Source organism: Pseudophryne corroboree, unplaced genomic scaffold, assembly GCF_028390025.1.
Source record: "Pseudophryne corroboree isolate aPseCor3 unplaced genomic scaffold, aPseCor3.hap2 scaffold_497, whole genome shotgun sequence".
NCBI lineage: Eukaryota > Metazoa > Chordata > Amphibia > Anura > Myobatrachidae > Pseudophryne > Pseudophryne corroboree.
In genome coordinates, this window is record NW_026970103.1 from 164,515 (window position 1) to 192,062 (window position 27,548).

A 27,548-nucleotide genomic window follows, 5' to 3' on the forward strand; every position below is an offset into this window, starting at 1 on the left:
AAGTATATACTGACAAAGACTAATAAGCATTCATCTAGAACGTTTCCTAGAAAAACTTTAAAAAGTCAATAATCTGGAGAGTGTTTGTAAGATGTTTCTTCCAGCAACCAATGAAGAAACACATTGGTACTTTCGCATGATGAGTGAGTGCTTCAGGATCTCTTGCACTTACATGTGCAGCAGAGTACTGCAATGGAAGCATGCTGGGCCCATAACCCAGAGGTAGGCAGATTGAAACTATCCTTTGCTATATGCATTTTTTTTTGTTCATTAAAGTAATCCAAAACTGGGATTGATATTTTAGCTTTTATTTTTACTTAAAGTACAATAACTTTTACCATTTTAATTTGTTTTAATAGTATATTGACAGTATTGTTTTCTTTCAAAAATCCACGACATAGCCCTGAATTTTCCAATGCGCAGCTCTTTGCAAAAGAGAGATATTGGCAAGGAAAAGCTGTCTTGTACCTTTGCATTTTTCTCCCAAACGAAGGTCACTAGAAAGAAAATTTTAAAGCCTCCTGTTAGGCCATAATCTACACGACATAGCCCTGAATTTTCCAATGCGCAGCTCTTTGCAAAAGAGAGATATTGGCAAGGAAAAGCTGTCTTGTACCATTGCAAGGATAGTGCACAAGGGTATAGAAGGGAGCGGCTGAAGAAAAGAGAAGTGGAAACAGACAGCAAACTAGGCTGGAGAGAGACCTGAGACAGAGAGATCTGAATTATACGAGAGCCGACCAGGGGAAACACAAATTATGCAGTCAAGTTTCCCACATTTGGGGAAATCGCAGGAGCAGCACACCCAGAGTACAATGGGTGAGCCTTGCCCTGGGAGAAGCACCTTCATGATCATAGTATCTCACCTGGCAGGTAAGTAGGAGTTGGGCTAGAGCTGGGGAGGGTCGCTGCTCGGGTACCCCCCTGTAAAGTGAAGGAGATCCAACTGAGGCAGCACAAGGGAACTCTCGAAAGAAGAACAAGGCTAAAGGAAAATCTGAGACAAAGAAATCTGACTTTTACCAGAGCTGACCAGAGGAAAGCACAAACACAGTCTCCCACTACCACAAATAATGCAGTCAAGTTTCCCACATTTGGGGAAATCACAGGGGTCAGCATACCCAAAATGCAATGAATGAACCTCACCCTGGGAGAAAAATCTTCATGACCATGGTATCTCCTATGCAAAATAAGTATGATTTGGAATAGGGCTGGGGAGGGCCGCTGCTCATGCACATCTCTGTCAAGTAAAGGAGATTCAACTGAGGCAGCAAAAGGGAACTCTCATCTGGGGACAACAACTGCAGGGAGAACACATATTTTCAGATGAACATGGGAGGGCAGAAGGCTGCCTAATACTGAAGCACCCCCAAACAACAAACCAAATGCAACAACTAGTGCAAGCATTCCTGGGGGAAGGCCTGCCGCAGATGGATTTGCATATGGTGATGTCATCCAAGCAGTGGGTCAAAGTTGGCTTCAACCCTCGTCTGCATATGAAAACAGAAAAGGGGCGTGCAGGGCATGGTGGCCTTTTGCGGCGCTTGTCTGACCCCTAGTTTGCATTAAACACCTCCACCCTCCTTCGGTGTGGGGCTCATGTTGGCTATGCCCCAGCCCCTGAAGCATTCAAGCTGATTTCTTGCAGCAGCTGGGCACTGTAACAGCTCCAGAGCTGCTCTGTAAGGCAAGTAAAAGGGTGTGGGCCCTGCAGCACTACCTGTAGTTTGCATTGTGCATTGGAAGGCACAAAGTAAGCAGACGGGAGGAGAAGTCAGGATAGTGCGCAAGGGCATAGAAGGGAGCGGCTCAAGAAAAGAGAAGTTGAAACAGACAGCAAACTAGGCTGGAGAGAGACCTGAGACAAAGAGATCTGAATTATACGAGAGCCGACCAGGGGAAACACAAATTATGCAGTCAAGTTTCCCACATTTGGGGAAATTGCAGGAGCAGCACACCCAGAGTACAATGGGTGAGCCTTGCCCTGGGAGAAGCACCTTCATGATCATAGTATCTCACCTGGCAGGTAAGTAGGAGTTGGGCTAGAGCTGGGGAGGGTCGCTGCTCGGGTACCCCCCTGTAAAGTGAAGGAGATCCAACTGAGGCAGCACAAGGGAACTCTCGAAAGAAGAACAAGGCTAAAGGAAAATCTGAGACAAAGAAATCTGACTTTTACCAGAGCTGACCAGAGGAAAGCACAAACACAGTCTCCCACTACCACAAATAATGCAGTCAAGTTTCCCACATTTGGGGAAATCACAGGGGTCAGCATACCCAAAATGCAATGAATGAACCTCACCCTGGGAGAAAAATCTTCATGACCATGGTATCTCCTATGCAAAATAAGTATGATTTGGAATAGGGCTGGGGAGGGCCGCTGCTCATGCACATCTCTGTCAAGTAAAGGAGATTCAACTGAGGCAGCACAAGGGAACTCTCATCTTGGGACAACAACTGCAGGGAGAACACATATTTTCAGATGAACATGGGAGGGCAGAAGGCTGCCTAATACTGAAGCACCCCCAAACAACAAACCAAATGCAACAACTAGTGCAAGCATTCCTGGGGGAAGTTCTGCAGAAGACGGATTTGCATACGGTGATGTCATCCAAGTAGTGGGTCAAAGTTGGCTTCAACCCTCATCTGCATATGAAAAGAGAAAAGGGGCGTGCAGGGCATGGCGGCCTTTTGCGGTGCTTGGATGACCCCTAGTTCGCATTAAACACCTCCACCCTCCTTTGGTGTGGGGCTCATGTTGGCCATGCCCCATCCCCTGAAGCATTCAAGCTGATTTCTTGCAGCAGCTGGGCACTGTAACAGCTCCAGAGCTGCTCTGTAAGGCAAGTAAAAGGGTGTGGGCCCTGCAGCACTACCTGTAGTTTGCATTGTGCATTGGAAGGCACAAAGTAAGCAGACGGGAGGAGAAGTCAGGATAGTGCACAAGGGTATAGAAGGGAGCGGCTGAAGAAAAGAGAAGTGGAAACAGACAGCAAACTAGGCTGGAGAGAGACCTGTGACAAAGAGATCTGAATTATACGAGAGCCGACCAGGGGAAACACAAATTATGCAGTCAAGTTTCCCACATTTGGGGAAATCGCAGGAGCAGCACACCCAGAGTACAATGGGTGAGCCTTGCCCTGGGAGAAGCACCTTCATGATCATAGTATCTCACCTGGCAGGTAAGTAGGAGTTGGGCTAGAGCTGGGGAGGGTCGCTGCTCGGGTACCCCCCTGTAAAGTGAAGGAGATCCAACTGAGGCAGCACAAGGGAACTCTCGAAAGAAGAACAAGGCTAAAGGAAAATCTGAGACAAAGAAATCTGACTTTTACCAGAGCTGACCAGAGGAAAGCACAAACACAGTCTCCCACTACCACAAATAATGCAGTCAAGTTTCCCACATTTGGGGAAATCACAGGGGTCAGCATACCCAAAATGCAATGAATGAACCTCACCCTGGGAGAAAAATCTTCATGACCATGGTATCTCCTATGCAAAATAAGTATGATTTGGAATAGGGCTGGGGAGGGCCGCTGCTCATGCACATCTCTGTCAAGTAAAGGAGATTCAACTGAGGCAGCACAAGGGAACTTTCATCTGGGGACAACAACTGCAGGGAGAACACATATTTTCAGATGAACATGGGAGGGCAGAAGGCTGCCTAATACTGAAGCACCCCCAAACAACAAACCAAATGCAACAACTAGTCCAAGCATTCCTGGGGGAAGTTCTGCAGAAGACGGATTTGCATACGGTGATGTCATCCAAGCAGTGGGTCAAAGTTGGCTTCAACCCTCATCTGCATATGAAAAGAGAAAAGGGGCGTGCAGGGCATGGCGGCCTTTTGCGGTGCTTGGATGACCCCTAGTTCGCATTAAACACCTCCACCCTCCTTTGGTGTGGGGCTCATGTTGGCCATGCCCATCCCCTGAAGCATTCAAGCTGATTTCTTGCAGCAGCTGGGCACTGTAACAGCTCCAGAGCTGCTCTGTAAGGCAAGTAAAAGGGTGTGGGCCCTGCAGCACTACCTGTAGTTTGCATTGTGCATTGGAAGGCACAAAGTAAGCAGATGGGAGGAGAAGTCAGGATAGTGCACAAGGGTATAGAAGGGAGCGGCTGAAGAAAAGAGAAGTGGAAACAGACAGCAAACTAGGCTGGAGAGAGACCTGAGACAAAGAGATCTGAATTATACGAGAGCCGACCAGGGGAAACACAAATTATGCAGTCAAGTTTCCCACATTTGGGGAAATCGCAGGGGCAGCACACCCAGAGTGCAATGGGTGAGCCTTGCCCTGGGAGAAGCACCTTCATGATCATAGTATCTCACCTGGCAGGTAAGTAGGAGTTGGGCTAGAGCTGGGGAAAGTCGCTGTTCGGGCACCCCCCTGTCAAGTGAAAGAGATCCAACTGAGGCAGCACAAGGGAACTCTCGAAAGAAGAACAAGGCTAGAGGAAGATCTGAGACAAAGAAATCTGACTTTTTCCAGAGCTGACCAGAGGAAAGCACAAACACAGTCCCCCACTACCACAAATAATGCAGTCGAGTTTCCCACATTTGGGGAAATCACAGGGGTCAGCATACCCAAAATGCAATGAATGAACCTCACCCTGGGAGAACAATCTTCATGACCATGGTATCTCCTATGCAAAATAAGTATGATTTGGGATAGGGCTGGGGAGGGCCGCTGCTCATGCACATCTCTGTCAAGTAAAGGAGATTCAACTGAGGCAGCACAAGGAAACTCTCATCTGGGGACAACAACTGCAGGGAGAACACATATTTTCAGATGAACATGGGAGGGCAGAAGGCTGCCTAATACTGAAGCACCCCCAAACAACAAACCAAATGCAACAACTAGTACAAGCATTCCTGGGGGAAGTTCTGCAGAAGACGGAATTGCATACGGTGATGTCATCCAAGCAGTGGGCCAAAGTTGGCTGGAACCCTCATCTGCATATGAAAAGAGAAAAGGGGTATGCAGGGCATGGCGGCCTTTTGCGGCGCTTGGATGACCCTTAGTTCGCATTAAACACCCCCACCCTCCTTCGGTGTGGGGCTCATGTTGGCCATGCCCCATCCCCTGAAGCATTCAAGCTGATTTCTTGCAGCAGCTTGGCACTGTAACAGCTCCAGAGCTGTTCTGTTAGGCAAGTAAAAGGGTGTGGGCCCTGCAGCACTACCTGTAGTTTGCATTGCGCATTGGAAGGCACAAAGTAAGCAGACAGGAGGAGAAGTCAGGATAGTGCACAAGGGTATAAAAGGGAGCAGCTCAAGAAAAGAGAAGTTGAAAAAGACAGCAAACTAGGCTGGAGAGAGACCTGAGACAAAGAGATCTGAATTATACGAGACCTGACCAGGGGAAACACAAATTATGCAGTCAAGTTTCCCACATTTGGGGAAATCGCAGGGGCAGCACACCCAGAGTGCAATGGGTGAGCCTTGCCCTGGGAGAAGCACCTTCATGATCATAGTATCTCACCTGGCAGGTAAGTAGGAGTTGGGCTAGAGCTGGGGAGGGTCGCTGCTCGGGCACCCCCCTGTCAAGTGAAGGAGATCCAACTGAGGCAGCACAAGGAAACTCTCGAAAGAAGAACAAGGCTAGAGGAAGATCTGAGACAAAGAAATTTGACTTTTACCAGAGCTGACCAGAGGAAAACACAAACACAGTCCCCCACTACCAACAAATAAAGCAGTCGCGTTTCCCACATTTGGGGAAATCACAGGGGTCAGCATACCCAGAATGCAATGAATGAACCTCACCCTGGGAGAGTAATCTTCATGACCATGGTATCTCCTATGCAAAATAAGTATGATTTGGGATAGGGCTGGGGAGGGCCGCTGCTCATGCACATCTCTGTCAAGTAAAGGAGATTCAACTGAGGCAGCACAAGGGAACTCTCATCTGGGGACAACAACTGCAGGGAGAACACATATTTTCAGATGAACATGGGAGGGCAGAAGGCTGCCTAATACTGAAGCACCCCCAAACAACAAACCAAATGCAACAACTAGTGCAAGCATTCCTGGGGTAAGTTCTGCAGAAGACGGATTTGCATACGGTGATGTCATCCAAGCAGTGGGTCAAAGTTGGCTTCAACCCTCATCTGCATATGAAAAGAGAAAAGGGGCGTGCAGGGCATGGCGGCCTTTTGCGGTGCTTGGATGACCCCTAGTTCGCATTAAACACCCCCACCCTCCTTTGGTGTGGGGCTCATGTTGGCCATGCCCCATCCCCTGAAGCATTCAAGCTGATTTATTGCAGCAGCTGGGCACTGTAACAGCTCCAGAGCTGCTCTGAACGGCAAGTAAAAGGGTGTGGGCCCTGCAGCACTACCTGTAGTTTGCATTGTGCATTGGAAGGCACAAAGTAAGCAGACGGGAGAAGTCAGGATAGTGCGCAAGGGCATAGAAGGGAGCAGCTCAAGAAAAGAGAAGTTGAAACAGACAGCAAACTAGGCTGGAGAGAGACCTGAGACAAAGAGATCTGAATTATACGAGAGCCGACCAGGGGAAACACAAATTATGCAGTCAAGTTTCCCACATTTGGGGAAATCGCAGGAGCAGCACACCCAGAGTGCAATGGGTGAGCCTTGCCCTGGGAGAAGCACCTTCCTGATTATAGTATCTCACCTGGCAGGTAAGTAGGAGTTGGGCTAGAGCTTGGGAGGGTCGCTGCTCGGGCACCCCCCTGTCAAGTGAAGGAGATCCAACTGAGGCAGCACAAGGAAACTCTCGAAAGAAGAACAAGGCTAGAGGAAGATCTGAGACAAAGAAATCTGACTTTTACCAGAGCTGACCAGAGGAAAGCACAAACACAGTCCCCCACTACCACAAATAATGCAGTCGAGTTTCCCAAATTTGGGAAATTCACAGGGGTCAGCATACCCAGAATGCAATGAATGAACCTCACCCTGGGAGAACAATCTTCATGACCATGGTATCTCCTATGCAAAATAAGTATGATTTGGGATAGGGCTGGGGAGGGCCGCTGCTCAGGCACATCTCTGTCAAGTAAAGGAGATTCAACTGAGGCAGCACAAGGGAACTCTCATCTGGGGACAACAACTGCAGGGAGAACACATATTTTCAGATGAACATGGGAGGACAGAAGGCTGCCTAATACTGAAGCACCCCCAAACAACAAACCAAATGCAACAACTAGTAAAAGCATTCCTGGGTGAAGGTCTGCAGAAGACGGATTTGCATACGGTGATGTCATCCAAGCAGTGGGCCAAAGTTGGCTGGAACCCTCATCTGCATATGAAAAGAGAAAAGGGTTATGCAGGGCATGGCGGCCTTTTGCGGCGCTTGGATGACCCCTAGTTCGCATTAAACACCTCCACCCTCCTTCGGTGTGGGGCTCATGTTGGCTTTGCCCCAGCCCCTGAAGCATTCAAGCTAATTTCTTGCAGCAGCTGGGCACTGTAACAGCTCCAGAGCTGCTCTGTAAGGCAACTAAAAGGGTGTGGGCCCTGCAGCACTACCTGTAGTTCGCATTGTGCGTAGGAAGGCACAAAGTAAGCAGACGGGAGAAGTCAGGATAGTGCGCAAGGGCATAGAAGGGAGCGGCTCAAGAAAAGAGAAGTGGAAACAGACAGCAAACTAGGCTGGAGAGAGACCTGAGACAAAGAGATGTGAATTATACGAGAGCCGACCAGGGGAAACACAAATTATGCAGTCAAGTTTCCCACATTTGGGGAAATCGCAGGGGCAGCACACCCAGAGTGCAATGGGTGAGCCTTGCCCTGGGAGAAGCACCTTCATGATCATAGTATCTCACCTGGCAGGTAAGTAGGAGTTGGGCTAGAGCTGGGGAGGGTCGCTGCTCGGGCACCCCCCTGTTAAGTGAAGGAGATCCAACTGAGGCAGCACAAGGGAACTCTCGAAAGAAGAACAAGGCTAGAGGAAGATCTGAGACAAAGAAATCTGACTTTTACCAGAGCTGACCAGAAGAAAGCACAAACACAGTCCCCCCACTACCAACAAATAAAGCAGTCGCGTTTCCCACATTTGGGGAAATCACAGGGGTCAGCATACCCAGAATGCAATGAATGAACCTCACCCTGGGAGAGTAATCTTCATGACCATGGTATCTCCTATGCAAAATAAGTATGATTTGGGATAGGGCTGGGGAGGGCCGCTGCTCATGCACATCTCTGTCAAGTAAAGGAGATTCAACTGAGGCAGCACAAGGGAACTCTCATCTGGGGACAACAACTGCAGGGAGAACACATATTTTCAGATGAACATGGGAGGGCAGAAGGCTGCCTAATACTGAAGCACCCCCAAACAACAAACCAAATGCAACAACTAGTGCAAGCATTCCTGGGGGAAGGCCTGCAGCAGATGGATTTGCATACGGTGATGTCATCCAAGCAGTGGGTCAAAGTTGGCTTCAACCCTCGTCTGCATATGAAAAGAGAAAAGGGGCGTGCAGGGCATGGCGGCCTTTTGCGACGCTTGGATGACCCCTAGTTCGCATTAAACACCTCCACCCTCCTTCGGTGTGGGGCTCATGTTGGCTATGCCCCAGCCCCTGAAGCATTCAAGCTGATTTCTTGCAGCAGCTGGGCACTGTAACAGCTCCAGAGCTGCTCTGTAAGGCAAGTAAAAGGGTGTGGGCCCTGCAGCACTACCTGTAGTTTGCATTGTGCATTGGAAGGCACAAAGAAAGCAGACAGGAGGAGAAGTCAGGATATTGCACAAGGGTATAAAAGGGAGGGGCTCATGAAAAAAGAAGTGGAAACAGACAGCAAATTAGGCTGGAGAGAGACCTGAGACAAAGAGATCTGAATTATACGAGAGCCGACCAGGGGAAACACAAATTATGCAGTCAAGCTTCCCACATTTGGGGAAATCAGAGTGCAATGGGTGAGCCTTGCCCTGGGAGAAGCACCTTCATGATCATAGTATCTCACCTGGCAGGTAAGTAGGAGTTGGGCTAGAGCTGGGGAGGGTCGCTGCTCGGGCACCCCCCTGTCAAGTGAAAGAGATCCAACTGAGGCAGCACAAGGGAACTCTCGAAAGAAGAACAAGGCTAGAGGAAGATCTGAGACAAATAAATCTGACTTTTACCAGAGCTGACCAGAGGAAAGCACAAACACAGTCCCCCACTACCACAAATAATGCAGTCGAGTTTCCCACATTTGGGGAAATCACAGGGGTCAGCATACCCAGAATACAATGAATGAACCTCACCCTGGGAGAACAATCTTCATGACCATGGTATCTCCTATGCAAAATAAGTATGATTTGGGATAGGGCTGGGGAGGGCCGCTGCTCAGGCACATCTCTGTCAAGTAAAGGAGATTCAACTGAGGCAGCACAAGGGAACTCTCATCTGGGGACAACAACTGCAGGGAGAACACATATTTTCAGATGAACATGGGAGGGCAGAAGGCTGCTTAATACTGAAGCACCCCCAAACAACAAACCAAATGCAACAACTAGTGCAAGCATTCCTGGGGGAAGGCCTGCAGCAGATGGATTTGCATACGGTGATGTCATCCAAGCAGTGGGTCAAAGTTGGCTTCAACCCTCGTCTGCATATGAAAAGAGAAAAGGGGCGTGCAGGGCATGGCGGCCTTTTGCGGCGCTTGGATGACCCCTAGTTCACATTAAACACCTCCACCCTCCTTCGGTGTGGGGCTCATGTTGGCTATGCCCCAGCCCCTGAAGCATTCAAGCTGATTTCTTGCAGCAGCTGGGCACTGTAACAGCTCCAGAGCTGCTCTGTACGGCAAGTAAAAGGGTGTGGGCCCTGCAGCACTACCTGTAGTTTGCATTGTGCATTGGAAGGCACAAAGTAAGCAGACAGGAGGAGAAGTCAGGATAGTGCACAAGGGTATAAAAGGGAGGGGCTCATGAAAAAAGAAGTGGAAACAGACAGCAAACTAGGCTGGAGAGAGACCTGAGACAAAGAGATCTGAATTATACGAGAGCTGACCAGGGGAAACACAAATTATGCAGTCAAGCTTCCCACATTTGGGGAAATCGCAGGGGCACCACACCCAGAGTGCAATGGGTGAGCCTTGCCCTGGGAGAAGCACCTTCATGATCAAAGTATCTCACCTGGCAGGTAAGTAGGAGTTGGGCTAGAGCTGAGGAGGGTCGCTGCTCTGGCACCCCCCTGTCAAGTGAAAGAGATCCAACTGAGGCAGCACAAGGGAACTCTCGAAAGAAGAACAAGGCTAGAGGAAGATCTGAGACAAATAAATCTGACTTTTACCAGAGCTGTCCAGAGGAAAGCACAAACACAGTCCCCCACTACCACAAATAATGCAGTCGAGTTTCCCACATTTGGGGAAATCACAGGGGTCAGCATACCCAGAATGCAATGAATGAACCTCACCCTGGGAGAACAATCTTCATGACCATGGTATCGCCTATGCAAAATAAGTATGATTTTGGATAGGGCTGGGGAGGGCCGCTGCTCAGGCACATCTCTGTCAAGTAAAGGAGATTCAACTGAGGCAGCACAAGGGAACTCTCATCTGGGGACAACAACTGCAGGGAGAACACATATTTCCAGATAAACATGGGAGGGCAGAAGGCTGCCTAATACTGAAGCACCCCCAAACAACAAACCAAATGCAACAACTAGTACAAGCATTCCTGGGGGAAGGCCTGCAGCAGATGGATTTGCATACGGTGATGTCATCCAAGCAGTGGGTCAAAGTTAGCTTCAACCCTCGTCTGCATATGAAAAGAGAAAAGGGGCGTGCAGGGCATGGCGGCCTTTTGCGGCGCTTGGATGACCCCTAGTTCGCATTAAACACCTCCACCCTCCTTCGGTGTGGGGCTCATGTTGGCTATGCCCCAGCCCCTGAAGCATTCAAGCTGATTTCTTGCAGCAGCTGGGCACTGTAACAGCTCCAGAGCTGCTCTGAACGGCAAGTAAAAGGGTGTGGGCCCTGCAGCACTACCTGTAGTTTGCATTGTGCATTGGAAGGCACAAAGTAAGCAGACGGGAGAAGTCAGGATAGTGCGCAAGGGCATAGAAGGGAGCGGCTCAAGAAAAGAGAAGTTGAAACAGACAGCAAACTAGGCTGGAGAGAGACCTGAGACAAAGAGATCTGAATTATATGAGAGCCGACCAGGGGAAACACAAATTATGCAGTCAAGTTTCCCACATTTGGGGAAATCGCAGGAGCAGCACACCCAGAGTGCAATGGGTGAGCCTTGCCCTGGGAGAAGCACCTACATGATCATAGTATCTCACCTGCCAGGTAAGTAGAAGTTGGGCTAGAGCTGGGGAGGGTCGCTGCTCGGGTACCCCCCTGTCAAGTGAAGGAGATCCAACTGAGGCAGCACAAGGGAACTCTCGAAAGAAGAACAAGGCTAGAGGAAGATCTGAGACAAATAAATCTGACTTTTACCAGAGCTGACCAGAGGAAAGCACAAACACAGTCCCCCACTACCACAAATAATGCAGTCGAGTTTCCCACATTTGGGGAAATCACAGGGGTCAGCATACCCAGAATGCAATGAATGAACCTCACCCTGGGAGAACAATCTTCATGACCATGGTATCTCCTATGCAAAATAAGTATGATTTGGGATAGGGCTGGGGAGGGCCGCTGCTCAGGCACATCTCTGTCAAGTAAAGGAGATTCAACTGAGGCAGCACAAGGGAACTCTCATCTGGGGACAACAACTGCAGGGAGAACACAAATTTTCAGATGAACATGGGAGGGCAGAAGGCTGCCTAATAATGAAGCACCCCCAAACAACAAACCAAATGCAACAACTAGTGCAAGCATTCCTGGGGGAAGGCCTGCAGCAGATGGATTTGCATACGGTGATGTCATCCAAGCAGTGGGTCAAACAACAAACCAAATGCAACAACTAGTGCAAGCATTCCTGGGGGAAGGCCTGCAGCAGATGGATTTGCATACGGTGATGTCATCCAAGCAGTGGGTCAAAGTTGGCTTCAACCCTCGTCTGCATATGAAAAGAGAAAAGGGGCGTGCAGGGCATGGCGGCCTTTTGCGGCGCTTGGATGACCCCTAGTTCGCATTAAACACCTCCACCCTCCTTCGGTGTGGGGCTCATGTTGGCTATGCCCCAGCCCCTGAAGCATTCAAGCTGATTTCTTGCAGCAGCTGGGCACTGTAACAGCTCCAGAGCTACTCTGTACGGCAAGTAAAAGGGTGTGGGCCCTGCAGCACTACCTGTAGTTTGCATTGTGCATTGGAAGGCACAAAGTAAGCAGGCAAGGTCCAGAGAACAGTTAGAGGTCGGAGTAGCACTATCTCAAGTAGTACTACGACAGCACGGATGGATTCTAAATATTCCAAAATCGCAGCTGATTCCGACGACACGTCTGCTGTTCCTAGGGATGATTCTGGACACAGTACAGAAAAAGGTGTTTCTCCCGGAGGAGAAAGCCAAGGAGTTATCCGACATAGTCAGGAACCTCCTAAGACCAGGCCAAGTGTCAGTACAATGCACAATGGTCCTGGGAAAGATGGTGGCTTCTTACGAAGCGATTCCATTCGGCAGATTCCATGCAAGAACTTTTCAGTGGGATCTGCTGGACAAATGGTCCGGATCGCATCTTCAAATGCATCAGCGGATAACCCTGTCTCCAAGGACAAGGATGTCTCTCCTGTGGTGGTTACAGAGTGCTCATCTCCTAGAGGGCCGCAGATTCGGCATTCAGGATTGGGTCCTGGTGACCACGGATGCCAGCCTGAGAGGCTGGGGAGCAGTCACACAGGGAAGAAATTTCCTGGGCTTGTGGTCAAGCATGGAAACGTCACTTCACATAAATATCCTGGAACTAAGGGCCATTTACAATGCCCTAAGTCAGGCAAGACCTCTGCTTCAGGGTCAGCCGGTGTTGATCCAGTCGGACAACATCACGGCAGTCGCCCACGTAAACAGACAGGGCGGCACAAGAAGCAGGAGGGCAATGATGGAAGTGGCAAGGATTCTTCGCTGGGCGGAGAATCATGTGATAGCACTGTCAGCAGTGTTCATTCCGGGAGTGGACAACTGGGAAGCAGACTTCCTCAGCAGACACGATCTTCACCCGGGGGAGTGGGGACTTCACCCAGAAGTCTTCCACATGATTGTGAACCGTTGGGAAAAACCAAAGGGTGGACATGATGGCGTCCCGCCTCAACAAAAAGCTGGACAGATATTGCGCCAGGTCAAGGGACCCTCAGGCAATAGCTGTGGACTCTCTGGTAACACCGTGGGTGTACCAGTCAGTGTATGTGTTCCCTCCTCTTCCTCTCATACCAAAAGTACTGAGAATCATAAGAAGGAGAGGAGTAAAGACTATACTCGTGGCTCCGGATTGGCCAAGAAGGACTTGGTACCCGGAAATTCAAGAGATGCTCACGGAAGACCCGTGGCCTCTACCTCTAAGAAAGGACCTGCTCCAGCAGGGACCATGTCTGTTCCAAGACTTACCGCGGCTGCGTTTGACGGCATGGCGGTTGAACGCCGGATCCTGAAGGAAAAAGGCATTCCGGATGAAGTCATCCCTACCCTGATCAAAGCCAGGAAGGATGTAACCATACAACATTATCACCGTATTTGGCGTAAATATGTTGCGTGGTGCGAGGCCAGGAAGGCCCCTACAGAGGAATTTCAACTGGGTCGTTTCCTGCATTTCCTGCAAACAGGACTGTCTATGGGCCTCAAATTAGGGTCCATTAAGGTTCAAATTTCGGCCCTGTCAATATTCTTCCAAAAAGAACTGGCTTCTGTTCCTGAAGTTCAGACGTTTGTCAAGGGAGTACTGCATATACAGCCTCCTTTTGTGCCTCCAGTGGCACCTTGGGATCTCAATGTAGTTTTGGGATTCCTAAAATCACATTGGTTTGAACCACTCACCACTGTGGACTTAAAATATCTCACATGGAAAGTGGTAATGCTGTTAGCCCTGGCTTCAGCCAGGCGTGTCTCAGAATTGACCAAAACAAAAAACTGCAACAAACGAGCGCCTAATCATCAAAATAAAAAGTGAAAACCAATACGTGTTTCATAGAATTAAATAATCACAATTTTATGTTCCTGATAGTCTGCGCTTGCCGGAATACTATGTGTAGTATTGTGGTGATAGCATAGAAAAAGAACAAACGGCTGCGCTGAATATCAGGAACGAAACATGATGTACAGAGAGCCAACGTAAAAAATAACAATGTTTATTAATAAAACATATAAAAAGATTAATTGTCAAATAACCGGTGAAAAATATATACAAATATATATAAGAACAGTCACTAGACGTGAACTAGTGGTATATTGTAATGACTCAGCTTATTGGGGTGAAAAGTTCAGTGATTCACTTGTTAGATAGTTGATAAATACCAGGTGTGTTGGTAGGATCCTAATGAATAAAAAAGTCCCTCAGTTGAAATTGATATTCAATACCTTTCCAAAATGGGCTGGTAAGAGCCGAGCGTCCTCGGCTTCAATGTCCTGCAATGCCCATATACGCTGTGCAGCGGAAAGGAATGGACCGTCTCTCTCACAACCCGGTCGTGGCGGCGTGTGCGCTGAAGCCGCTGATGTCGGATGCTGTAGAAGGAGGGTGCAGCGGGGACCAAGGAACACCTGGAAGATTTCACCTGAGCTGAGTGTGGATAGGGGCGGGTCCTGACGCGTTTCGTCACGTTCACGTGACTTTCTCAAAGGTAGAATGTTCTTATATATATTTATATATATTTTTCACCGGTTATTTGACAATTAATCTTTTTATATGTTTTATTAATAAACATTGTTATTTTTTACGTTGGCTCTCTGTACATCGTGTCTCAGAATTGGCGGCTTTATCCTATAAAAGCCCTTACCTAATTTTTCATATGTGGTGCCTGCGGCTACTAGGGACTTGGAGGATTCCAAGTTGCTGGACGTAGTCAGGGCCCTGAAAATATATGTTTCCAGGACGGCTGGAGTCAGAAAATCTGATTCGCTGTTTATCCTGTATGCACCCAGCAAGCTGGGTGCTCCTGCTTCTAAGCAGACGATTGCTCGTTGGATTTGTAGTACAATTCAGCTTGCACATTCTGTGGCAGGCCTGCCACAGCCAAAATCTGTAAAAGCCCATTCCACACGGAAAGTGGGCTCATCTTGGGCGGCTGCCCGAGGGGTCTCGGCTTTACAACTTTGCCGAGCAGCTACTTGGTCAGGGGAAAACATGTTTGCTAAATTCTACAAATTTGATACCCTGGCTGAGGAGGACCTGGAGTTCTCTCATTCGGTGCTGCAGAGTCATCCGCACTCTCCCACCCGGTTGGGAGCTTTGGTATAATCCCCATGGTCCTTTCGGAGTCCCCAGCATCCACTAGGACGTTAGAGAAAATAAGAATTTACTTACCGATAATTCTATTTCTCATAGTCCATAGTGGATGCTGGGCGCCCATCCCAAGTGCGGATTGTCTGCATTACTTGTACATAGTTATTGTTACAAAAATCGGGTTATTGTTGTTGTGAGCCATCTTTTCAGAGGCTCCTTCTGTTATCATGCTGTTAACTGGGTTCAGATCACAAGTTGTACGGTGTGATTGGTGTGGCTGGTATGAGTCTTACCCGGGATTCAAAATCCTTCCTTATTGTGTACGCTCGTCCGGGCACAGTATCCTAACTGAGGCTTGGAGGAGGGTCATAGGGGGAGGAGCCAGTGCACACCAGCTAGTCCTAAAGCTTTTACTTTGTGCCCAGTCTCCTGCGGAGCCGCTATTCCCCATGGTCCTTTCGGAGTCCCCAGCATCCACTACGGACTATGAGAAATAGAATTATCGGTAAGTAAATTCTTATTTTCTGGACTGTGTCCAGGATCATCCTTAGGAATAGAAGACGTGTCGTCGGAATCAGCTGCGATTTTGGAATATTAAGAATCCAACCGTGCTGCCGCAACACTACTTGAGATAGTGCTACCCCGACTACCAACTGTTCCCTGGATCTTGCCCTTATCCGGAGATCGTCCAAGTAAGGGATAATTAAAACTCCCTTCCTTCGAAGGAGTATCATCATTTCGGCCATTACTTTGGTAAAGACCCGGGGTGCCGTGGACAAACCAAACGGCAGCGTCTGAAACTGATAGTGACAGTTCTGTACCACAAACCTGAGGTACCCTTGGTGAGAAGGGTAATTTGGGACATGGAGATAAGCATCCTTGATGTCCAGAGACACCATATAATCCCCTTCTTCCCGGTTTGCCATCACCGCTCTGAGTGACTCCATCTTGAATTTGAACCTTTGTATGTAAGTGTTCAAGGATTTCAGATTTAAATTAGGTCTCACCGAGCCGTCCGGCTTCGGTACCACAAACAGCGTGGAATAATACCCCTTTCCCTGTTGTAGGAGGGGTACCTTGATTATCACCTGCTGGGAATACAGCTTGTGAATGGCTTCCCATACCGCCTCCCTGTCGGAGGGAGACGTCGGTAAAGCAGACTTTAGGAAAACGGCGAAGGGGAGACGTCTCGAATTCCAATTTGTACCCCTGAGATACCACCTGAAGGATCCAGGGGTCCACCTGTGAGTGAGCCCACTGCACGCTGAAATTTATGAGACGGGCCCCCACCGTTTCTGTTCCTGGGAACTGGCTGTTTGCTGCAGCCTTTTTCCTCTCCCTCTGCCACGGGGCAGAAATGAGGAGCCTTTTGCCCGCTTGCCCTTATGGGGCCCAAAGGACTGCGCCTGATAATACGGCGTCTTCTTATGTTGAGAGGCTACCTGGGGTAAAAATGTGGATTTCCCAGCCGTTGCCGTGGCCACCAGGTCTGTTAGACCTACCCCAAATAACTCCTCCCTTTTATAAGGCGATACTTCCATATGCCTTTTGGAATCAGCATCACATGACCACTGTCTTGTCCATAACCCTCTTCTGGCAGAAATGGACAGCGCACTTACTCTTGATGCCAGTCGGCAAATATCCCTCTGTGCATCACGCATATATAGAAAGCATCTTTTAAATGCTCTATAGTCAGTAATATACTGTCCCTATCTAGGGTATCAATATTGTCAGTCAGGGAATCCGACCAAGCCACCCCAGCACTGCACATCCAGGCTGAGGCGATTGCTGGTCGCAGTATCACACCCGTGTGAGTGTATATACATTTTAGGATATTTTACTGCTTTCTGTCAGCAGGTTCCTTAAGGGCGGCCGTATCCGGGGACGGTAGTGCCACCTGTTTAGACAAGCGTGTGAGGGCTTTATTCACCCTAGGGGGTGTTTCCCAATGTGCCCTATCCTCTGGCGGGAAGGGGTATGATGCTAATAACTTTTTAGGAATTAACAGTTTTTATCGGGGGAAACCCACGCATCATCACACACTTCATTTAATTCCTCAGATGCAGGAAAAACTACAGGCAGTTTTTTCTCACCCAACATAATACCCTTTTTAGTGGTACTGGTATTATCAGAAATGTGTAAAAACATTTTCCATAGCCTCAATCATGTAACGTGTGGCCCTACTGGAAGTCACATTCGTCTCTTAATCGTCGACACTGGAATCAGTATCCGTGTCGGCGTCTGTATCTGCCATCTGCGGTAACGGGCGTTTTAGAGCCCCTGATGGCTTTTGAGACACCTGGACAGGCACAGGCTGAGTAGCCGGCTGTCTCATGTCATCAATCTTTTGTAAAGAGCTGACACTGTCACGTAATTCCTTCCATAAGCTCAGCCACTCAGGTGTCGACTCCCTAGGGGGTGACAACTCCATTACAGGCAATTGCTCCGCCTCCACACCATTTTCCTCCTCATACATGTCGACACAATCGTACCGACACACACACACACACAGGGAATGCTCTGATAGAGGACAGGACCCCACTAGCCCTTTGGGGAGACAGAGGGAGAGTATGCCAGCACACACCAGAGCGCTATATATATATATATATATACAGGGATAACCTTATATAAGTGTTTTTCCCCTTATAGCTGCTGTATTGTTATACTACACCTAATTAGTGCCCCCCTCTCTTTTTTAACCCCTTTCTGTAGTGTAGTAACTGCAGGGGAGAGCCAGGGAGTTTCCCTCCAACGGAGCTGTGAGAGAAAATGGCGCCAGTGTGCTGAGGAGATAGGCTCCGCCCCCTTCTCGGCGGCCTTTTCTCCCGTTTTTCTGTGGAATCTGCCAGGGGTTAAAATTCATCCATATAGCCCTGGGGGCTATATGTGATGTATTTTCGCCAGCCAAGGTGTTTCTATTGCAGGGCTATAACGTGTAGATGAAGCACTAACAGGAGGCTTTAAAATTTTCATTCTAGTGTCTTTCGTTTGGGAGAAAAATGCAAAGGTACAATACAGCATTTCCTTGCCGATATCTCTCTTTTGCAAAGAGATAGGCATTGGAAAATTCAGGGCTATTACGTGTAGATGAAGCACTAAAAGGAGGCTTTAAAATTTTCATTCTAGTGTCCTTCGTTTGGGAGAAAAATGCAAAAGTACAATGCAGCTTTTCCTTGCCGATATCTCTCTTTTGCAAAGAGATAGGCATTGGAAAATGCAGGGCTATAACGTGTAGATGAAGCACTAACAGGAGGCTTTAAAATTTTCATTCTAGTGTCTTTCGTTTGGGAGAAAAATGCAAAGGTACAATACAGCATTTCCTTGCCGATATCTCTCTTTTGCAAAGAGATAGGCATTGGAAAATTCAGGGCTATAACGTGTAGATGAAGCACTAACAGGAGGCTTTAAAATTTTCATTCTAGTGTCTTTCGTTTGGGAGAAAAATGCAAAGGTACAATACAGCTTTTCCTTGCCGATATCTCTCTTTTGCAAAGAGATAGGCATTGGAAAATTCAGGGCTATAACGTGTAGATGAAGCACTAACAGGAGGCTTTAAAATTTTCATTCTAGTGTCCTTCGTTTGGGAGAAAAATGCAAAGGTACAATACAGCTTTTCCTTGCCGATATCTCTCTTTTGCAAAGAGATAGGCATTGGAAAATTCAGGGCTATAACGTGTAGATGAAGCACTAAGAGGAGGCTTTACAATTTTCATTCTAGTGTCCTTCGTTTGGGAGAAAAAAGCAAAGGTACAATACAGCTTTTCCTTGCCAATATCTCTCTTTTGCAAAGAGCTAGGCATTGGAAAATTCAGGGCTATACCGTGTAGATGAAGCACTAACAGGAGGCTTTTAAATTTTCATTCTAGTGTCCTTCGTTTGGGAGAAAAATGCAAAGGTACAATACAGCTTTTCCATGCCGATATCTCTCTTTTGCAAAGAGATAGGCATTGGAAAATTCAGGGCTATAACGTGTAGATGAAGCACTAACAGGAGGCTTTAAAATTTTCATTCTAGTGTCTTTCGTTTGGGAGAAAAATGCAAAGGTACAATACAGCTTTTCCTTGCCGATATCTCTCTTTTGCAAAGAGATAGGCATTGGAAAATTCAGGGCTATAACGTGTAGATGAAGCACTAACAGGAGGCTTTAAAATTTTCATTCTAGTGTCCTTCGTTTGGGAGAAAACTGCAAAGGTACAATACAGCTTTTCCTTGCCGATATCTCTCTTTTGCAAAGAGATAGGCATTGGAAAATTAAGGGCTATAACGTGTAGATGAAGCACTAATAGGAGGCTTTAAAATTTTCATTCTAGTGTCCTTCGTTTGGGAGAAAAATGCAAAGGTACAATACAGCTTTTCCTTGCCGATATCTCTATTTTCAGATGAACATGGGAGGGCAGAAGGCTGCCTAATACTGAAGCACCCCCAAACAACAAACCAAATGCAACAACTAGTACAAGCATTCCTGGGGGAAGTTCTGCAGAAGACGGATTTGCATACGGTGATGTCATCCAAGCAGTGGGCCAAAGTTGGCTGGAACCCTCATCTGCATATGAAAAAAGAAAAGGGGTATGCAGGGCATGGCGGCCTTTTGCGGCGCTTGGATGACCCTTAGTTCGCATTAAACACCCCCACCCTCCTTCGGTGTGGGGCTCATGTTTGCTATGCCCCAGCCCCTGAAGCATTCAAGCTGATTTCTTGCAGCAGCTGGGCACTGTAACAGCTCCAGAGCTGCTCTGTACGGCAAGTAAAAGGGTGTGGGCCCTGCAGCACTACCTGTAGTTTGCATTGTGCATTGGAAGGCACTTAAGAAAAGAGAAGTGGAAACAGACAGCAAACTAGGCTGGAGAGAGACCTGAGACAAAGAGATCTGAATTATACGAGAGCCGACCAGGGGAAACACAAATTATGCAGTCAAGTTTCCCACATTTGGGGAAATCGCAGGGGCAGCACATCCAGAGTGCAATGGGTGAGCCTTGCCCTGGGAGAAGCACCTTCATGATTATAGTATCTCACCTGGCAGGTAAGTAGAAGTTGGGCTAGAGCTGGGGAGAGTCGCTGCACGGGCACCCCCCTGTCAAGTGAAGGAGATCCAACTGAGGCAGCACAAGGGAACTCTCGAAAGAAGAACAAGGCTAGAGGAAGATCTGAAACAAAGAAATCTGACTTTTACCAGAGCTGACCAGAGGAAAGCACAAACACAGTCCCCCACTACCACAAATAATGCAGTTGAGTTTCCCACATTTGGGGAAATCACAGGGGTCAGCATACCCAGAATGCAATGAATGAACCTCACCCTGGGAGAACAATCTTCAAGACCATGGTCTCTCCTATGCAAAATAAGTATGATTTGGGATAGGGCTGGGGAGGGCCGCTGCTCAGGCACATCTCTTTCAAGTAAAGGAGATTCAACTGAGGCAGCACAAGGGAACTCTCATCTGGGGACAACAACTGCAGGGAGAACACATATTTTCAGATGAACATGGGAGGGGAGAAGGCTGCCTAATACTGAAGCACCCCCAAACAACAAACCAAATGCAACAACTAGTGCAAGCATTCCTGGGGGAAGGCCTGCAGCAGATGGATTTGCATATGGTGATGCCATCCAAGCAGTGGGTCAAAGTTGGCTTCAACCCTCGTCTGCATATGAAAAGAGAAAAGGGGCGTGCAGGGCATGGCGCCCTATTGCGGCGCTTGGATGACCCCTAGTTCGCATTACACACCTCCACCCTCCTTCGGTGTGGGGCTCATGTTGGCTATGCCCCAGCCCCTGAAGCATTCAAGCTGATTTCTTGCAGCAGCTGGGCACTGTAACTGCTCCAGAGCTGCTCTGTAAGGCAAGTAAAAGGGTGTGGGCCCTGCAGCACTACCTGTAGTTTGCATTGTGCATTGGAAGGCACGAAGTAAGCAGACGGGAGAAGTCAGGATAGTGCGCAAGGGCATAGAAGGGAGCGGCTCAAGAAAAGAGAAGTGGAAACAGACAGCAAACTAGGCTGGAGAGAGACCTGAGACAAAGAGATCTGAATTATACGAGAGATGACCAAGGGAAACACAAATTATGCAGTCAAGTTTCCCACATTTGGGGAAATCGCAGGGGCAGCACAACCAGAATGCAATGGGTGAGCCTTGCCCTGGGAGAAGCACCTTCATGATCATAGTATCTCACCTGGCAGGTAAGTAGGAGTTGGGCTAGAGCTGGGGAGGGTCGCTGCTCGGGCACCCCCCTCTCAAGTGAAAGAGATCCAACTGAGGCAGCACAAGGGAACTCTCGAAAGAAGAACAAGGCTAGAGGAAGATCTGATATAAAGAAATCTGATTTTTACCAGAGCTGACCAGAGGAAAGCACAAACACAGTCCCCCACTACCACAAATAATGCAGTCGAGTTTCCCACATTTGGGGAAATCACAGGGGTCAGCATACCCAGAATGCAATGAATGAACCTCACCCTGGGAGAACAATCTTCATGACCATGGTATCGCCTATGCAAAATAAGTATGATTTGGGATAGGGCTGGGGAGGGCCGCTGCTCAGGCACATCTCTGTCAAGTAAAGGAGATTCAACTGAGGCAGCACAAGGGAACTCTCATCTGGGGACAACAACTGCAGGGAGAACACATATTTTCAGATGAACATGGGAGGGCAGAAGGCTGCCTAATACTGAAGCACCCCCAAACAACAAACCAAATGCAACAACTAGTGCAAGCATTCCTGGGGGAAGGCCTGCAGCAGATGGATTTGCATATGGTGATGTCATCCAAACAGTGGGTCAAAGTTGGCTTCAACCCTCGTCTGCATATGAAAAGAGACAAGGGGCGTGCAGGGCATGGCGGCCTTTTGCGGCGCTTGGATGACCCCTAGTTCGCATTACACACCTCCACCCTCCTTCGGTGTGGGGCTCATGTTGGCTATGCCCCAGCCCCTGAAGCATTCAAGCTGATTTCTTGCAGCAGCTGGGCACTGTAACTGCTCCAGAGACGCTCTGTAAGGCAAGTAAAAGGGTGTGGGCCCTGCAGCACTACCTGTAGTTTGCATTGTGCGTTGGAAGGCACGAAGTAAGCAGACGGGAGAAGTCAGGATAGTGCGCAAGGGCATAGAAGGGAGCGGCTCAAGAAAAGAGAAGTGGAAACAGACAGCAAACTAGGCTGGAGAGAGACCTGAGACAAAGAGATCTGAATTATACGAGAGCCGACCAGGGGAAACACAAATTATGCAGTCAAGTTTCCCACATTTGGGGAAAACGCAGAAGCAGCACACCCAGAGTGCAATGGGTGAGCCTTGCCCTGGGAGAAGCACCTTCATGATCATAGTATCTCACCTGGCAGGTAAGTAGGAGTTGGGCTAGAGCTGGGGAGGGTCGCTGCTCGAGCATCCCCCTGTCAAGTAAAGGAGATTCAACTGAGGCAGCACAAGGGAACTCTCATCTGGGGACAACAACTGCAGGGAGAACACATATTTTCAGATAAAAATCTTGGTCATGCTCTGGTTTCTCTTCAGAACGAACAAATCTTTCGCCTTTTACTAAAGATTTCCGTGGAGAGGAGCAAAACCGAGTTTTATCTCAATTTTTGCATGCCCCATCTTTTTGGGGTTTCTTTTATCGGTTTAAAGATAGAATGAGTGTGCTTTAATGTAAGCTCATTTGCATAGAAATGACAGTAAATGTTTGTTTCTTTTCAAACAGAACTTTCTTGACCATGCTACTTGCTTGAAAGATCTGGGAGCACATGGAATACAGTACAAACCATGCTTATAGCAAGGAGAAGACAGGTGAGAAATCTGCTTTCTTTCAAATTGGGCGCTCACTTTGATCTGAATGAGGACTGCTGGCACGGCACTCAGGCGACAGGTGGAATCTTGGTCATGCTCTGGTTTCTCTTCAGAACGAACAAATCTTTCGCCTTTTACTAAAGATTTCCGTGGAGAGGAGCAAAACTGAGTTTTATCTCAATTTTTGCATGCCCCATATTATTGGGGTTTCTTTTATCGGATTAAAGACAGAACGAGTGTGCTTTCTTGTTAGCTTTAATGTAAGTTTATTTGCATAACAATGACAATAAATGCCTGTTTCTTTTCAAGCAGAACTTTCTTGACCATACTAATTGCTTGAAAGATCTGGGAGCACATGGAAAAGAGTACAAACCATGCTTATAGCAAGGGGAAGCCTGGTGAGAAATCTGCTTTCTTTCTTTCAAATTGGGTGCTCACTTTGAGCTGAATGAGGACTGCTGGCATGGCACTCAGGCGACAGGTGGAATCTTGGTCATGCTCTGGTTTCTCTTCAGAACGAACAAATCTTTCGCCTTTTACTAAAGATTTCCGTGGAGAGGAGCAAAACTGAGTTTTATCTCAATTTTTGCATGCCCCGTCTTATTGGGGTTTCTTTTATCAGTTTAAAGATAGAACGAGTGTGCTTTAATGTAAGCTCATTTGCATAGAAATGACAGTAAATGTTTGTTTCTTTTCAAACAGAACTTTCTTGACTATACTAATTGCTTGAAAGATCTGGGAGCACATGGAAAAGAGTACAAACCATGTTTATAGCAAGGGGAAGCCTGGTGAGAAATCTGCTTTCTTTCTTTCAAAGTTGGTGCTCACTTTGAGCTGAATGAGGACTGCTGGCATGGCACTCAGGCGACAGGTAGAATCTTGGTCATGCTGTGGTTTCTCTTCAGAACGAACAAATCTTTCGCCTTTTACTAAAGATTTCCGTGGAGAGGAGCAAAACTGAGTTTTATCTCAATTTTTGCATGCCCCATCTTATTGGGGTTTTATTTTATCGGTTTAAAGATAGAACGAGTGTGCTTTAATGTAAGCTCATTTGCATAGAAATGACAGTAAATGTTTGTTTCTTTTCAAACAGAACTTTCTTGACCACACTAATTGTTTGAAAGATCTGGGAACACATGGAAAAGAGTACAAACCATGTTTATAGCAAGGGGAAGCTGTCACAACTGAGGGCCTGAGCTGACGGGAGGCAGCCTCAGTTGTAGGGGCTGAGATGTACCGGAACCTGGGAGGTTGTGTCAGACCCCTGGACATGTAAGTAACATAAATAATAAATGCCCGAAGGCGTGACCACGACAACTTGGATAAAAGTCAATGATGTTTATTATGACAACTCCGCAACACAGCAGCAGTAAAAGAAAACGTAAAAGTCAGCAAAGAATAAATACAGTTCCTGGGTACTACAGGATGGCAGGAGCCACAGGGCACTGGTAGTGTGAGATAGTTCTTATGATCTTCTAGATGGAAAGTCCTTACCAGGCCCGACTGTAGCAATGGAGATAACCCAGGATTGTGCCAGCTGGTGTTCCAGGAAAAGCTGGGTTGCTGAAGATAAAACAGCTGCTGTGGATACTGGCTGGAACCTGACTGTTGTTAGCACGTAGTGGATACTGGCTGGAACCAGTTAAATAATAAATGAACTTGGGAGCGATGAAATATGAACTGAAATGTAGAACTTGAGAGCGGAGAAATAATAATACCGGTGGAGAGTGGTAAAGTGTAGAAAGGACTAGAGATGAGCGGGTTCGGTTTCTCTGAATCCGAACCCGCACGAACTTCATGTTTTTTTCACGGGTCCGAGCAGACTCGGATCCTCCCGCCTTGCTCGGTTAACCCGAGCGCGCCCGAACGTCATCATGACGCTGTCGGATTCTCGCGAGACTCGGATTCTATATAAGGAGCCGCGCGTCGCCGCCATTTTCACACGTGCATTGAGATTGATAGGGAGAGGACGTGGCTGGCGTCCTCTCCATTTAGATTAGGGTTGAGAGAGAGAGAGATTGACCCGAGGCTGTGATACTGTAGAAGAGAGTGCAGAGTTTAGTGACTGACGACCACAGTGACCACCAGACAGTGCAGTTGTTTGTTTTATTTAATATATCCGTTCTCTGCCTGAAAAAAACGATACACACAGTGACTCAGTCACATACCATATCTGTGTGCACTGCTCAGCCCAGTGTGCTGCATCAATGTATATATATATATATCTGACTGTGCTCAGCTCACACAGCTTATAATTGTGGGGGAGACTGGGGAGCACTGCAGTGCCAGTTATAGGTTATAGCAGGAGCCAGGAGTACATAATATTATATTAAAATTAAACAGTGCACACTTTTGCTGCAGGAGTGCCACTGCCAGTGTGACTAGTGACCAGTGACCTGACCACCAGTATATATAATATTAGTAGTATACTATCTCTTTATCAACCAATCTATATTAGCAGCAGACACAGTACAGTGCGGTAGTTCACGGCTGTGGCTACCTCTGTGTCGGCACTCGGCAGCCCGTCCATAATTGTATATACCACCTAACCGTGGTTTTTTTTTCTTTCTTTATAGTCATACTAGTTACGAGTATACTATCTCTTTATCAACCAGTCTATATTAGCAGCAGACACAGTACAGTGCGGCAGTTCACGGCTGTGGCTACCTCTGTGTCGGCACTCGGCAGCCCGTCCATAATTGTATATACCACCTAACCGTGGTTTTTTTTTCTTTCTTTATAGTCATACTAGTTACGAGTATACTATCTCTTTATCAACCAGTCTATATTAGCAGCAGACACAGTACAGTGCGGCAGTTCACGGCTGTGGCTACCTCTGTGTCGGCACTCGGCAGCCCGTCCATAATTGTATATACCACCTAACCGTGGTTTTTTTTTCTTTCTTTATACATACATACTAGTTACGAGTATACTATCTCTTTATCAACCAGTCTATATTAGCAGCAGACACAGTACAGTGCGGTAGTTCACGGCTGTGGCTACCTCTGTGTCGGCACTCGGCAGCCCGTCCATAATTGTATATACCACCTAACCGTGGTTTTTTTTTCTTTCTTTATACATACATACTAGTTACAAGTATACTATATCTTTATCAACCAGTCTATATATTAGCAGCAGACACAGTACAGTGCGGTAGTTCACGGCTGTGGCTACCTCTGTGTCGGCACTCGGCAGCCCGTCCATAATTGTATATACCACCTAACCGTGGTTTTTTTTTCTTTCTTTATACATACATACTAGTTACGAGTATACTATCTCTTTATCAACCAGTCTATATTAGCAGCAGACACAGTACAGTGCGGTAGTTCACGGCTGTGGCTACCTCTGTGTCGGCACTCGGCAGCCCGTCCATAATTGTATATACCACCTAACCGTGGTTTTTTTTTCTTTCTTTATACATACATACTAGTTACGAGTATACTATCTCTTTATCAACCAGTCTATATATTAGCAGCAGACACAGTACAGTGCGGTAGTTCACGGCTGTGGCTACCTCTGTGTCGGCACTCGGCAGCCCGTCCATAATTGTATATACCACCTAACCGTGGTTTTTTTTTCTTTCTTTATACATACATACTAGTTACGAGTATACTATCTCTTTATCAACCAGTCTATATATTAGCAGCAGACACAGTACAGTGCGGTAGTTCACGGCTGTGGCTACCTCTGTGTCGGCACTCGGCAGCCCGTCCATAATTGTATACTAGTATCCAATCCATCCATCTCCATTGTTTACCTGAGGTGCCTTTTAGTTGTGCCTATTAAAATATGGAGAACAAAAATGTTGAGGTTCCAAAATTAGGGAAAGATCAAGATCCACTTGCCACACGTGAAGTCAGTTCAGACACTGCCAGCCTGAGTCAGGTCATTCCCGTCATCAGGCTTTTGCAGAAGAAGCTGGAGACATTGAAGGAGGAGCTAAGACAGAGCGATTCCGCTAGGCATGTGGGACTTGTGGATGGAGCCCTTCATTCGCTTAACCAGGATTCACGGGTGGTCAATCTGTTGAAATCAGAGCACTACATTTTGGCCACCGTGCTCGATCCTAGATTTAAAACCTACGTTGTATCTCTCTTTCCGGCAGACACACGTCTGCAGGGGTTCAAAGACCTGCTGGTGAGAAAATTATCAAGTCAAGTGGAACTTGATCGGTCAACAGCTCCTCCTTCACATTCTCCCGCAATTGGGGGTGCGAGGAAAAGGCTCAGAATTCCGAGCCCACCCGCTGGCGGTGATGCAGGGCAGTCTGGAGCGACTGCTGATGCTGACATCTGGTCCGGACTGAAGGACCTGCCAACGATTACGACATGACGTCTACTGTCACTGCATATGATTCTCTCACCATTGAAAGAATGGTGGAGGATTATATGAGTGACCGCATCCAAGTAGGCACGTCAGACAGTCCGTACGTATACTGGCAGGAAAAAGAGGCAATTTGGAGGCCCTTGCACAAACTGGCTTTATTCTACCTAAGTTGCCCTCCCACAAGTAGTACTCCGAAAGAGTGTTTA

The 27,548-nt window shown here is 47.6% G+C and overlaps 26 non-coding genes and 2 pseudogenes across 26 annotated transcripts; 4 read left to right on the top strand and 24 right to left on the bottom strand.

Annotated features, from left to right (window-relative positions):
* Positions 1-718: 718 nt before the first annotated feature.
* On the bottom strand, positions 719-881 carry LOC135030257 (U1 spliceosomal RNA). Its single transcript, XR_010226294.1, has one exon. It is a non-coding gene; the product is annotated as a U1 spliceosomal RNA (small nuclear RNA).
* Positions 882-1,033: 152 nt separating this feature from the next.
* On the bottom strand, positions 1,034-1,197 carry LOC135030202 (U1 spliceosomal RNA). The gene has a single exon (XR_010226249.1). It is a non-coding gene; the product is annotated as a U1 spliceosomal RNA (small nuclear RNA).
* Positions 1,198-1,871: 674 nt separating this feature from the next.
* LOC135030245 (U1 spliceosomal RNA) lies at positions 1,872-2,034 on the bottom strand. The gene has a single exon (XR_010226290.1). It is a non-coding gene; the product is annotated as a U1 spliceosomal RNA (small nuclear RNA).
* Positions 2,035-2,186: 152 nt separating this feature from the next.
* On the bottom strand, positions 2,187-2,350 carry LOC135030203 (U1 spliceosomal RNA). Its single transcript, XR_010226250.1, has one exon. It is a non-coding gene; the product is annotated as a U1 spliceosomal RNA (small nuclear RNA).
* Positions 2,351-3,024: 674 nt separating this feature from the next.
* On the bottom strand, positions 3,025-3,187 carry LOC135030258 (U1 spliceosomal RNA). The gene has a single exon (XR_010226295.1). It is a non-coding gene; the product is annotated as a U1 spliceosomal RNA (small nuclear RNA).
* A 152-nt stretch (positions 3,188-3,339) lies between these two features.
* LOC135030204 (U1 spliceosomal RNA) lies at positions 3,340-3,503 on the bottom strand. Its single transcript, XR_010226251.1, has one exon. It is a non-coding gene; the product is annotated as a U1 spliceosomal RNA (small nuclear RNA).
* Positions 3,504-4,176: 673 nt separating this feature from the next.
* LOC135030231 (U1 spliceosomal RNA) lies at positions 4,177-4,339 on the bottom strand. Its single transcript, XR_010226276.1, has one exon. It is a non-coding gene; the product is annotated as a U1 spliceosomal RNA (small nuclear RNA).
* Positions 4,340-4,491: 152 nt separating this feature from the next.
* On the bottom strand, positions 4,492-4,655 carry LOC135030182 (U1 spliceosomal RNA). Its single transcript, XR_010226230.1, has one exon. It is a non-coding gene; the product is annotated as a U1 spliceosomal RNA (small nuclear RNA).
* A 674-nt stretch (positions 4,656-5,329) lies between these two features.
* Positions 5,330-5,492, bottom strand: LOC135030234 (U1 spliceosomal RNA). Its single transcript, XR_010226279.1, has one exon. It is a non-coding gene; the product is annotated as a U1 spliceosomal RNA (small nuclear RNA).
* A 152-nt stretch (positions 5,493-5,644) lies between these two features.
* On the bottom strand, positions 5,645-5,809 carry LOC135030240 (U1 spliceosomal RNA). The gene has a single exon (XR_010226285.1). It is a non-coding gene; the product is annotated as a U1 spliceosomal RNA (small nuclear RNA).
* A 671-nt stretch (positions 5,810-6,480) lies between these two features.
* Positions 6,481-6,643, bottom strand: LOC135030270 (U1 spliceosomal RNA). Its single transcript, XR_010226306.1, has one exon. It is a non-coding gene; the product is annotated as a U1 spliceosomal RNA (small nuclear RNA).
* Positions 6,644-6,795: 152 nt separating this feature from the next.
* On the bottom strand, positions 6,796-6,959 carry LOC135030175 (U1 spliceosomal RNA). Its single transcript, XR_010226224.1, has one exon. It is a non-coding gene; the product is annotated as a U1 spliceosomal RNA (small nuclear RNA).
* A 692-nt stretch (positions 6,960-7,651) lies between these two features.
* LOC135030248 (U1 spliceosomal RNA) lies at positions 7,652-7,793 on the bottom strand (annotated as a pseudogene).
* Positions 7,794-7,945: 152 nt separating this feature from the next.
* On the bottom strand, positions 7,946-8,111 carry LOC135030226 (U1 spliceosomal RNA). The gene has a single exon (XR_010226271.1). It is a non-coding gene; the product is annotated as a U1 spliceosomal RNA (small nuclear RNA).
* A 972-nt stretch (positions 8,112-9,083) lies between these two features.
* On the bottom strand, positions 9,084-9,247 carry LOC135030379 (U1 spliceosomal RNA). Its single transcript, XR_010226400.1, has one exon. It is a non-coding gene; the product is annotated as a U1 spliceosomal RNA (small nuclear RNA).
* A 674-nt stretch (positions 9,248-9,921) lies between these two features.
* Positions 9,922-10,084, bottom strand: LOC135030310 (U1 spliceosomal RNA). Its single transcript, XR_010226336.1, has one exon. It is a non-coding gene; the product is annotated as a U1 spliceosomal RNA (small nuclear RNA).
* Positions 10,085-10,236: 152 nt separating this feature from the next.
* Positions 10,237-10,400, bottom strand: LOC135030399 (U1 spliceosomal RNA). Its single transcript, XR_010226418.1, has one exon. It is a non-coding gene; the product is annotated as a U1 spliceosomal RNA (small nuclear RNA).
* A 692-nt stretch (positions 10,401-11,092) lies between these two features.
* On the bottom strand, positions 11,093-11,234 carry LOC135030223 (U1 spliceosomal RNA; annotated as a pseudogene).
* Positions 11,235-11,386: 152 nt separating this feature from the next.
* Positions 11,387-11,550, bottom strand: LOC135030239 (U1 spliceosomal RNA). Its single transcript, XR_010226284.1, has one exon. It is a non-coding gene; the product is annotated as a U1 spliceosomal RNA (small nuclear RNA).
* Positions 11,551-20,116: 8,566 nt separating this feature from the next.
* On the bottom strand, positions 20,117-20,279 carry LOC135030289 (U1 spliceosomal RNA). Its single transcript, XR_010226322.1, has one exon. It is a non-coding gene; the product is annotated as a U1 spliceosomal RNA (small nuclear RNA).
* Positions 20,280-20,431: 152 nt separating this feature from the next.
* Positions 20,432-20,595, bottom strand: LOC135030375 (U1 spliceosomal RNA). Its single transcript, XR_010226396.1, has one exon. It is a non-coding gene; the product is annotated as a U1 spliceosomal RNA (small nuclear RNA).
* Positions 20,596-21,266: 671 nt separating this feature from the next.
* LOC135030298 (U1 spliceosomal RNA) lies at positions 21,267-21,429 on the bottom strand. Its single transcript, XR_010226328.1, has one exon. It is a non-coding gene; the product is annotated as a U1 spliceosomal RNA (small nuclear RNA).
* A 152-nt stretch (positions 21,430-21,581) lies between these two features.
* LOC135030400 (U1 spliceosomal RNA) lies at positions 21,582-21,745 on the bottom strand. Its single transcript, XR_010226419.1, has one exon. It is a non-coding gene; the product is annotated as a U1 spliceosomal RNA (small nuclear RNA).
* A 671-nt stretch (positions 21,746-22,416) lies between these two features.
* LOC135030300 (U1 spliceosomal RNA) lies at positions 22,417-22,579 on the bottom strand. Its single transcript, XR_010226329.1, has one exon. It is a non-coding gene; the product is annotated as a U1 spliceosomal RNA (small nuclear RNA).
* A 144-nt stretch (positions 22,580-22,723) lies between these two features.
* On the top strand, positions 22,724-22,839 carry LOC135030332 (U5 spliceosomal RNA). Its single transcript, XR_010226354.1, has one exon. It is a non-coding gene; the product is annotated as a U5 spliceosomal RNA (small nuclear RNA).
* Positions 22,840-23,109: 270 nt separating this feature from the next.
* LOC135030329 (U5 spliceosomal RNA) lies at positions 23,110-23,225 on the top strand. The gene has a single exon (XR_010226351.1). It is a non-coding gene; the product is annotated as a U5 spliceosomal RNA (small nuclear RNA).
* A 286-nt stretch (positions 23,226-23,511) lies between these two features.
* On the top strand, positions 23,512-23,627 carry LOC135030334 (U5 spliceosomal RNA). Its single transcript, XR_010226356.1, has one exon. It is a non-coding gene; the product is annotated as a U5 spliceosomal RNA (small nuclear RNA).
* A 274-nt stretch (positions 23,628-23,901) lies between these two features.
* LOC135030342 (U5 spliceosomal RNA) lies at positions 23,902-24,017 on the top strand. Its single transcript, XR_010226364.1, has one exon. It is a non-coding gene; the product is annotated as a U5 spliceosomal RNA (small nuclear RNA).
* Positions 24,018-27,548: the final 3,531 nt, after the last annotated feature.